This window comes from Raphanus sativus, unplaced genomic scaffold (genome assembly GCF_000801105.2).
Source record: "Raphanus sativus cultivar WK10039 unplaced genomic scaffold, ASM80110v3 Scaffold0637, whole genome shotgun sequence".
In the NCBI taxonomy this organism is placed as follows: Eukaryota; Viridiplantae; Streptophyta; class Magnoliopsida; order Brassicales; family Brassicaceae; genus Raphanus; species Raphanus sativus.
The window spans coordinates 22,984-33,557 of NW_026615954.1; the positions used below are offsets into that span (position 1 = coordinate 22,984).

At 42.4% G+C, this 10,574-nt stretch overlaps 1 pseudogene; it reads left to right on the forward strand.

Annotated features, from left to right (window-relative positions):
- Nucleotides 1–5,262: 5,262 nt before the first annotated feature.
- Nucleotides 5,263–10,417, forward strand: LOC108854238 (O-fucosyltransferase 29-like; annotated as a pseudogene).
- The last annotated feature ends 157 nt before the right edge of the window (nucleotides 10,418–10,574 follow it).

A 10,574-nucleotide genomic window follows, 5' to 3' on the forward strand; every position in this document is an offset into this window, starting at 1 on the left:
CATAAAAATTTGATATTTTTTTACTTTGAAAATTAAAAACATCGTCCAATTTGTAAAAAAAAGATTCTGTAGAACATCAATATTAAAAACAGATTCATTTCTTCTAAGTTAAGCTAATCATAGGAGTTGGAGCTGTAGTTCATTGAAGGGAAACCCACCACAAGCCTTTATATCAATAGTCAATGCTAAGTGGCGTAGAAACCGGTTTAAATTAATTGCGGGTTGATTTTATTTGGTTATCGTGATTTGTGTACTAAATTAATTTAATAAAATCCAGGAGAATAATTAGCCAAATAAAAACAGAACAAAAAGGTACTGTCTCTTCTCCGTCTTGTCTTCACCATTTCGAAAAAGCTCAAACTTTACACACAGAAAGAGATCCTTAGATATTCTTTACTGTTTTCCTTGAAACCTTAATCCTCCGATCTGTTTAACCTCCGGTCAGGAACCTTCTCTCGGCGATTTTTTTTTTTTTTCCGGTTTGTATCAGATTCCAGTGTCTTCCCCGAGTCTTCGTGGTTTCGGGGGGCGGGAGGAGATGGCATTTCCGTAAAAAAAACCAGTTGATGAAATTGGTAGCTGAGGTGTGGAGGTGGAGCGTGAGGCTGTCGAAGACGAACTCGCCTCCTCCTCAGCTCAACGGCGGCGGAAACTGTTGGGTTTATTATGACGTGTCTTTATCTTCCGCAAGCTTAGGAATAAAAGAGACTTGTTCTCTTTAGTTTGTTTTCTGTTTCCTTCAAAGTAGCTTAGTGGAGTCGTGTCCTTAGTATTGGGTCTTTCAGTTATTTGCTTCAGTACTTGTATTTCTATAAAAGCGCATTGAGACGTGATGAATACAATTAGATCATTCAGTGCAATATTTGTGTTTCTCTGAGCTTGCAATCACATTTGGTATCAGAGCAAACACGAATCTAAGTGATCAGAGAGAGAGAGAGAGAAAAAGAAAGATGAGCGAAGACAAAACACTCACGAAGATTCCTCATTTTGATGGTCATTATGATCATTGGAGTGAATTGATGGAGAATCTCTTGCGAGCCAAGGGATTGTGGAGTTTGGTGGAAGAAGGTGTGATCGAACCAGCCGCCGGAGTCGAGATAACTGCAGCGCAGCAGAAGAGTCTCAGCGAGTTGAAGATGAAGGATCACCAAGTCAAACATTACCTGTTTCAGGCGATGGATCGGGTCGTGTTTGAGCAGATCTTGGACCGCAAGACATCCAAGATCATTTGGGATTCCATGAAGCGTAAGTTTGGAGGGAATGAAAGGGTGAAGAGATCTCTTCTCCAAACCCTAAGGAGAGACTTTGAGGTTCTCGTCATGAAGAATGATGAAAGCATTGATGATTACTTCAAACGGGTGATGTCTGTCTCCAATAAGATGAGGAGCAATGGTGAAGAGATGTCGGATTCGAAGATTGTTGAGAAGATCCTTCGAACATTGACTGACAAGTTCACCTATGTTGTCGTGTCCATTGAAGAGTCCAAGGATACGGGAAACATGACCATTGATGAGCTGCAGAGCTCGCTGTCTGTTCATGAGAAGAAGTTCAAGAGAAGCACTCTTGAAGAAGAAGTTCAGGCTCTGAACGTGGGAGGAAGAGGTAGAGGAACCTACAGAGGTCGAGGTCGAGGAAGAGGCAGAGGACGCCTCTACAACAAGGCCACTGTTGAGTGTTACTCCTGCCACAAGCTTGGACATTTTGCTTATTAATGCCCAAGTGGAAACAATGGAGCGCAGTTTGCAGAGATTGAAGAAAAGGATGAGGTTCTGTTGATGGCGTTTGTCGAGCTTCATGAGACAAGAAGAGGAGATGTTTGGTTCGTGGATTCAGGATGTTCGAACCATATGTGTGGAGAGAGAAACATGTTCTCAAGCTTGGATACTGCTTTCACACACAACGTCAAGCTCGGGAACAATCACAAGCTAGAAGTCAGTGGAAAAGGAGTGGTGAAGATAACTCTCAATGGGGTAAGCTATGTGATCAGGGACGTTTATTACGTTCCAGAACTGAAGAACAACCTGCTGAGTGTTGGACAACTCCAAGAGAAGGGTCTGGATGTGCTGTTCAAAGGAGGAGATCAGAGAACATGCAGCATTTTCCATCCAACAAAAGGGAAAATTGCAGAGTCCATCATGAGTGCCAATCGGATGTTCATCCTTTTAGGAGAACAAAGTGATAAGGTGAAGGATGAAAGGTGCTTGCAAGTTGATACTGCAAACAGAGAAGAGCTATGGCATCATCGATATGGTCATCTCCACCACAAAGGTCTTCAGATTCTGCACAGCAAAGAGATGGTTACAGGCCTACCAGACATTGGTCAATCAAAGATCTCGTGTGAAGCGTGTGTTAAGGGGAAGCATCACCGAGTTCCTTTCCCAAAGCAGAGCAAGTGGAGATCAACAGAGAAGCTGCAGCTCATTCACTCTGATCTATGTGGGCCAATCACTCCACCATCCAACAGCCAGAAGAGGTATCTGATAAGTTTTATTGATGATTTCTCTCGAAAAACCTGGATATATTTTGTGCTTGAGAAATCAGAAGCTTTCCACATCTTCAAAGAGTTCAAGGCGTTTGTGGAGAAACAGAGTGGGAACTTCATCAAGTGTCTCAGAACAGATAGGGGAGGAGAATACAACTCTATTGAGTTCAAGGAGTTCTGTAAGGAGAATGGGATCAAGCGACAACTCACCACTGCATATACTCCGCAACAAAATGGCGTAGCTGAGCGTAAGAACCGAACCATCATGAACATGGTGAGAGCCATTCTGTCGGAGAAGGAGGTGCCAAAGAGCTTCTGGGCAGATGCGGTACAATGGGCGAATCATGTCCTTAATAGATCACCCACTACGATCGTTAAAGACATGACTCCGGAAGAGGCGTGGAGTGGAAACAAGCCATCAGTTGAACACTTCAGGGTCTTTGGTTGTGTCGGTTATGCTCATGTACCTGAGGTCAAGAGGACCAAGCTCGATGATAGGAGCATCAAGTGTGTCATGATTGGATACAGCAGTGAGTCAAAAGCCTACAAAATGTTTGATCCGAGTGAAAAGAAAGCTCACATCAGTCGGGACGTGATCTTTGAGGAGGATAAGAAGTGGAACTGGGATGAGAGTTATCTGGCTGATCAGAGCATCGAACTAGAATGGGAAGATGAGTACGAGTGTCATGAAAATGAAAACGAAGGGGAGGAGATAGAACATGAAGAACCAGAAGAAGTTCCAGATCAAACCGAGAATCCTCCCTCTCCAACTCAAGCAGCCACAGTGGGGACCATAGCCACAACGAGCAGAGTAAGAAGGCCACCGGTCTGGGCTGATGACTACACGTCTGGAGAAGACTTATCAGACACTGGAGATGAGGCAAACATGGCTATGATGGTGGCTTTCATGGTTATTTCCGATCCAACAAACTTCAATGAAGCCATAAGACACTCACAATGGAAAGAAGCTATGGATGCAGAGATAAGGGCGATTGAGAAGAATCACACTTGGTCTCTAGTTTCACTTCCAGAGGGGGCCAAAGCGATTGGTGTGAAGTGGATCTATAAGACTAAGTTCAACGAGCTTGGAGAAGTAGACAAACTCAAAGCTCGGCTTGTGGTGAAGGGCTATGCTCAAGAGTATGGAATTGATTATACTGAAGTCTTTGCTCCTGTTGCAAGGATGGATACAGTCAGGATGATCATTGCTGTAGCTGCTCAACGAGGGTGGGGGATCTATCAGTTGGATGTAAAGTCTGCTTTTTTACATGGTGAGCTGATGGAGGATGTCTTCGTCGAACAGCCAAAAGGGTACGAGGCAGCAGGGAAGCAACATATGGTGTACAAGCTTCACAAAGCCCTATATGGACTGAAACAAGCACCTCGAGCTTGGTTCAGTCGTATAGAGGCTTATTTCATGAAGGAAGGCTTCGAAAGCAGCACCAGTGAACAAACGTTGTTCATAAAACGAGAAGAAGGTAAAATTCTGATCGTGAGTATCTACGTTGATGATTTATTGTTCACTGGTAATGATGAAGGGTTGCTGAATGAGTTCAAGACTTCTATGAAGAAAGAGTTCGACATGACCGACTTGGGGAAGATGAGATACTTTCTTGGCATAGAAGTGGTTCAGAAAGATGATGGCATCTTCATTTGTCAGAGGAAGTACGCAGCTGAGGTGATTGAAAGGTTTGGAATGATGGGTTTCAACTCTGTGTGCAATCCAATTGTTCCAGGACAGAAGATTGGTCGTGATGAAGCAGGCGAGAAGGTGGACTCAACTCTGTACAAGCAAATGGTGGGAAGCTTGATGTACTTAACTGCAACACGTCCTGACTTGATGTATGCAGTAAGTCTCATCAGTCGTTTCATGGCTAATCCTACTCAACTTCACTTTGCTGTGGCAAAAAGGATCATGCGTTATCTCAAAGGAACGATGGACTATGGGATCTGGTATAAGAAAGAAGGAGAAACAGGGCTCATTGGATACACTGACAGCGACTATGCCGGAGATGTCGATGACAGCAAAAGCACCTCTGGTTATGTCTTCTTAATGAGCGGAGGGGCTGTAGCGTGGTCATCACGGAAGCAGCCAATAGTAACACTATCAACTACTGAAGCCGAGTACGTTGCAGCAGCAACTTGTGCATGTCAGGCCATTTGGATGGGAAGAGTTCTGAAGGAAATTGGTTATGAGCAAGGTGAGGAGATGGTGTTGTTTTGTGACAATACTTCTACTATTAAGCTGTCCAAGAATGCAGTAATGCACGGGAGATCCAAGCATATCAGGGTTCGTTATCATTTTCTGAGGGATTTAACTAAAGAAGGAGTGATCAAGCTCATTCACTGCAGCACGGAGGAGCAGCTGGCAGACGTCATGACTAAGCCTTTGAAGATGGTGACATTTCAGAGGATTCGAGAAGCTTTTGGTATGTGTGTTTTGAACTGAGCATTGGAGATGGTTCAGTTCAGGGGAGGGATTGTTGGGTTTATTATGACGTGTCTTTATCTTCCGCAAGCTTAGGAATAAAAGAGACTTGTTCTCTTTAGTTTGTTTTCTGTTTCCTTCAAAGTAGCTTAGTGGAGTCGTGTCCTTAGTATTGGGTCTTTCAGTTATTTGCTTCAGTACTTGTATTTCTATAAAAGCGCATTGAGACGTGATGAATACAATTAGATCATTCAGTGCAATATTTGTGTTTCTCTGAGCTTGCAATCACAGAAACAAGAGCGGAGGGTTATTATGGAGGTGGAGATCTTCTCGGGTCAGCCGCCCAAAGAGAACGGTGATGTGGACGTGGGTTTGCGGGTTCATGCTTTTCACCTTAGGTGTCATCTCTCTCTTCACCGGTCATGTTGTCTCTCACTTAGAGTGGTATTCTCAGCAGCTAAGCAAAAGGAGCTTACTGGTACCTTTTTTTTCTCTAAAATTGCAGCTTCAGCTTTACTTGATTTAGTCTCTGTTTTGTTCTACCTGAGTTCTTGAAATTGGATATTTCTCAGGATATGAGCCGTAGGGAGCCGATTGATGTGTGGAAGTCGAAGTATTCCAAGTTCTTCTACGGATGCAGTGAAAGAGGAAGGAACTTCCCACGTAAGTCGATCTTGGATTCTAGTAGTAAAAGTTGATCTGATAGCAATTTTGGCTCTACCTTTTTTTTTTTTTTTTTTAATTTGGTTAAAAGCACAATTTGTTTCATGGTAATACTAATTTGGGAATCTGTTGATTTACAAGTACATTAGGCTTAAAACATTTCCCTCTCACATTTGTTTTTTAAATCTTGTTTTGGGCATATGCATGCAGCTGCAGTCCAGGAGCACTCGTCTAATGGGTATTTGCTGATTGCAGCTAGTGGAGGTCTGAACCAGCAAAGAACAGGAGTAAGTTATATTTAAGTTATATTTTACAGCTAGTGTTTGAAACTAAATGTTCTTGTTATGAGCCCAGATAACAGATGCGGTAGTTGTTGCACGGATTCTTAATGCTACTTTAGTTGTACCTGAGTTGGATCACCATTCTTATTGGAAAGATAACAGGTAACTCTTTTTGCCAATGAACATGTTTCCCTTATCAGTTCCTATGTGAATTCATCATCTTAATTTTTTTTTTTTTGTATTTCTGTGCAGTGACTTTAATGACATTTTTGACGTTAACTGGTTCATCTCTTCCCTCACAAAAGATGTGACTATAGTAAAAAGAGTTCCTGACAGAGTCATGCGGTCCATGGAAAAGCCTCCTTATACAATGCGTGTCCCTCGAAAGTCTACTCCTGAGTATTATCTCGACCAAGTACTGCCAATTCTCTCCAGGAGACATGTAAGACTGTTTCACCTAAGCATCAAATTGTGTGTTGTTACTTCATTATGATATGAGCATGCTCATGATTCTTTAAATCTTTGCAGGTTTTGCAATTGACAAAGTTTGACTACAGACTAGCAAATGATCTGGAGGAAGACATGCAGAAGTTGCGCTGCAGGGTGAACTATAATGCTTTAAGATTCACAAAGCGCATACAATCAGTTGGATGAAAGTGGTCAAGAGGATGAGAAAGATGGCCAAGCGTTTTATAGCTGTCCACTTGAGGTTCTCCCATTTATAAACAGTCTAACAGTCCTCTTTAGACTGTTTCTCTTTAATTGCCTTTCCTTCTACATCTTCATGCTATGTACAATTGCAGGTTTGAACCAGACATGCTTGCCTTTTCTGGTTGTGACTTTGGCGGAGGTGAAACAGAAAGAGCTGAGCTGGCAGAAATAAGAAAACGATGGGACACTTTACCTGTGAGTCCACCTTAGCCTTTTGATTTGTTGCATTTTTGTGTGTTTGGAGTTGCAATATCTCACTAAGCAATCACTGCAGGATCTGGACCCTATGGAGGAAAGAAAGCGTGGGAAATGCCCTCTTACACCTCATGAAGTGGGCTTAATGCTGCGCGCTCTTGGTTTCGCTAATAACACATACATCTACGTTGCGTCTGGGGAGATATATGGTGGTGAAAAGACACTGAGACCACTCAGAGATCTGTTTCCGAACTTTTACACCAAGGAAATGCTTGCCAATGATGAGCTCAAGCCTTTGCTTCCCTTTTCTTCACGCCTTGCTGCTATTGACTACATAGTCAGCGACGAAAGTGACGTCTTTATCACTAATAATAATGGAAACATGGCCAAGATTCTAGCAGGCCGAAGGTAAACAAAACCTCTCTACTTGTTGTTCCCCATAAGACTTATCAGACGTTGAGAATGATCTCACTTCTGAGTATGTGATTTACAGGAGGTACATGGGGCATAAGAGGACCATCAGGCCTAATGCGAAGAAGCTCAGTGCTTTGTTCATGGACAGAGAGAAGATGGAGTGGAACACGTTCGCCAAGAAAGTGAAATCTTGTCAGCGAGGATTCATGGGTGATCCTGATGAGTTCAAACCAGGACGCGGTGAGTTCCACGAGTACCCGCAGTCTTGCATTTGTCAGAGACCTTTCTCTTACGACAAACACTCAACGGAGGAGGATGATGAAGAGATACCAGAAGAGGTACACAACAACACCAGACCTGGACATGGTCATTTGTCTTCAGCGGACAGTGAGCGGGACGAAGTTTTCCCTGACTAGGCAAACCGGTTTCTGCTGCATCATCAGTGCAAAAGGTCGGTGGATTTTACTGTAACCATCCAGGTAGGTTAAAGTCCAATCTTTGAAGGAGAATAATAACATACAACAGTAAAAATCTACATGAGGTAGAAGTGTTAATGTTGTTTCAGCTGTTGTAAGCGAATGATCAATCAAATACGTGTAGAGGGGAGAGAGGTATAGGAGCTTCCCATGTAGCTAGCTACTTGTTGGTTCAAGTGTTTATAGATACTTCTATCGAGTAGGCGCATACATAACACCCACATCTCTCTTTCTCTCTGTTTCCTTCTGATTTTGAAGCACCACCCTTAACTATCTCTTGTCTTGTAATATTTACCTATCTAGCTTTTTCTTGTCTTAAACCGTTCTTTTTTGTTGTATTCCCTAGATTTCCTGAAGTGTAAAATCAAGTTTTTTTTTCCCTGATAACATTTCTTTGTTTGTATTTCATTTTCAGATCAAAGAAAAAAATATTTGGATCTATGGCAATTCAAGTTAGACTATTTTATTTTGGTCCAGTCTCAAGATTGCCCAATATTGATGAAAATGATTGGAATTACATCCAAATGTGTCTATGTTCTCAATCCTACCTCTGTGTTCTTCAAAATTAACCAGCAACGGTCCAACGTTTTGGGTAAACCCTCTCACTATGACAGAGGTATACACCTGGATTTAACCAAACAACACTCCAAACTTCTAGGCCTACTACTCTACAACAAAGCGTAATCACCAACACACTAAGCGTCTCACGTCTCAACACGTGTAACAATTCACACGTGGAATATTACCATTGGTGCTATCTCAGAATCACAGCTCCACGTCAGTATTTGTTTTGTTTTTTCATTTTATAAATATCTCTCTTCTCCGTTAGTATATACGCACTCTCGTCTCCGTTTGTTCCCTTTAGTTTCCTCGAGAACCTTACGGAAAACTTTTGAATCTGCAAATCGATCTCCTCCGGAGAATGCGATCGGAGCTCGGAAACTGGTATGCATCTTCACCTCAACACTCTCGAATCACTAATAACATCATCGAACCATCTTAGATTTAACTTGCCTGCCCCGATTACAATCTCTCTTCGTGCACTCGAAGTTTCTACGAATGTTCCTGATAAGTGTGATTGCACTGCTTAATCTTAACGTTTCCTTCTTCGATTTCATTAGTTTTACTCTGTTTTGTAGTCCTAAACCTCTTCTAGAGCTGATTAATTGTGTATCTGATCGGTCGTGATCAATTTGAACTTGAGATCGAATCATTCTTTTTCTAGGGTTCTTGACGCATTGTTTGATTTCATGCAGAGGAAGTGCGGCTCTAATCTCGGTGTTTTGGTTAACGATAGGAAAATGAGGAAGAAGATGTGTACCGTGTTAGTGTTGTTCCTGTCATTGCTCTCTTTACTCCCTCTTCCATCGGAATCAGCTGTTGCAAGCGTAGATCTAGGTTCAGAATGGGTGAAAGTCGCCGTGGTTAACATCAAACGAGGACAGAGCCCGATCTCTGTAGCCATCAACGAGATGTCCAAGAGGAAGTCCCCAAGTTTAGTGGCGTTCCACTCCGGTGACAGGTTACTAGGCGAGGAAGCTGCAGGAATCACGGCTCGTTACCCTAATAAAGTGTATTCGCAGATTAGGGACATGGTTGGGAAGCCTTTCAAGCACGTCAAGGATTTCATTGACTCTGTGTATTTGCCTTTGATATCGTTGAAGATTCCAGAGGTGCGGTTGGTGTTAAGATTGATGATGGGACGACTGTTTACTCGGTGGAGGAGTTGTTGGCTATGATCTTGGGGTATGGGTCTGACCTGGCTGAGTTTCATGCGAAGATCCCGGTGAAGGATATGGTTGTTTCGATTCCACCTTACTTTGGGCAGGCGGAGAGGCGGGGTTTGATCCAGGCTTCTCAGTTGGCTGGGGTTAATGTACTCTCCTTGGTTCATGAGCATTCCGGTGCGGCGTTGCAGTATGGGATTGATAAGGATTTCTCGAATGGGTCGAGGCATGTTATATTTTATGACATGGGTTCGAGTAGTACTTATGCAGCCCTTGTGTATTACTCTGCTTACAATGAGAAGGAGTTTGGCAAGACTGTTTCTGTCAACCAATTTCAGGTAAAATATGCTCTTAGTAGACATTCAGTTTATTGTACTTTTGTGGTTTCTTCAGTTTTGTTTTTTAGTATGTGTGACATAAGCTCTGATTAATCATGTTAATTCTTTCGGTTTTGGTCTCTGTTGGTAATGAGTTAGATGTAATTATGTGAATGTAGGTCAAGGATGTTAGATGGGACTCGGGACTTGGAGGACAGAGTATGAGATGCGCTTGGTAGAGTACTTTGCGGATGAGTTAACAAACAGCTTGGTAATGGAGTTGACGTGAGGAAGTTCCCTAAAGCAATGGCTAAATTAAAAAGCAAGTCAAACGTACAAAAAATTTTTGAGTGCAAACACTGGGGCTCCAATATCTGTTGAATCTCTCCATGATGATCGTGACTTCAGGTACAACTAAATATCAATGTTTCCGTATTTTGCCAGCTAAGCGAACATTGTGATGTGCGTGGATTCTAACTTACGTTTTCTTTCAGGAGCACAATTTCCCGTGAGAAATTTGAGGAACTCTGTAAAGATCTTTGGGAAAGATCTCTTACTACTTTAAAAGATGTGCTCAAGCATTCAGGTTTGAAGATCGATGATATATATGCAGTCGAGCTAATAGGAGGAGCTACTAGAGTCCCAAACTACAGTAAATACTTATGCTTTGAAGCTAATCAATTCTACTTCTACATCCTAAAGTGTCCGAATCTTCGCTTTTGATCTGATTCCCCACTCCCCCTTTTTTTTATAATTACAGAGCACGATCCAGGAATTTATTGGGAAGCAAGAGCTAGACAAACATCTGGATGCTGATGAGGGCTATTGTCCTTGGCTCAGCACTACATGCTGCTAACTTGAGCGATGGAATCAAATTGAA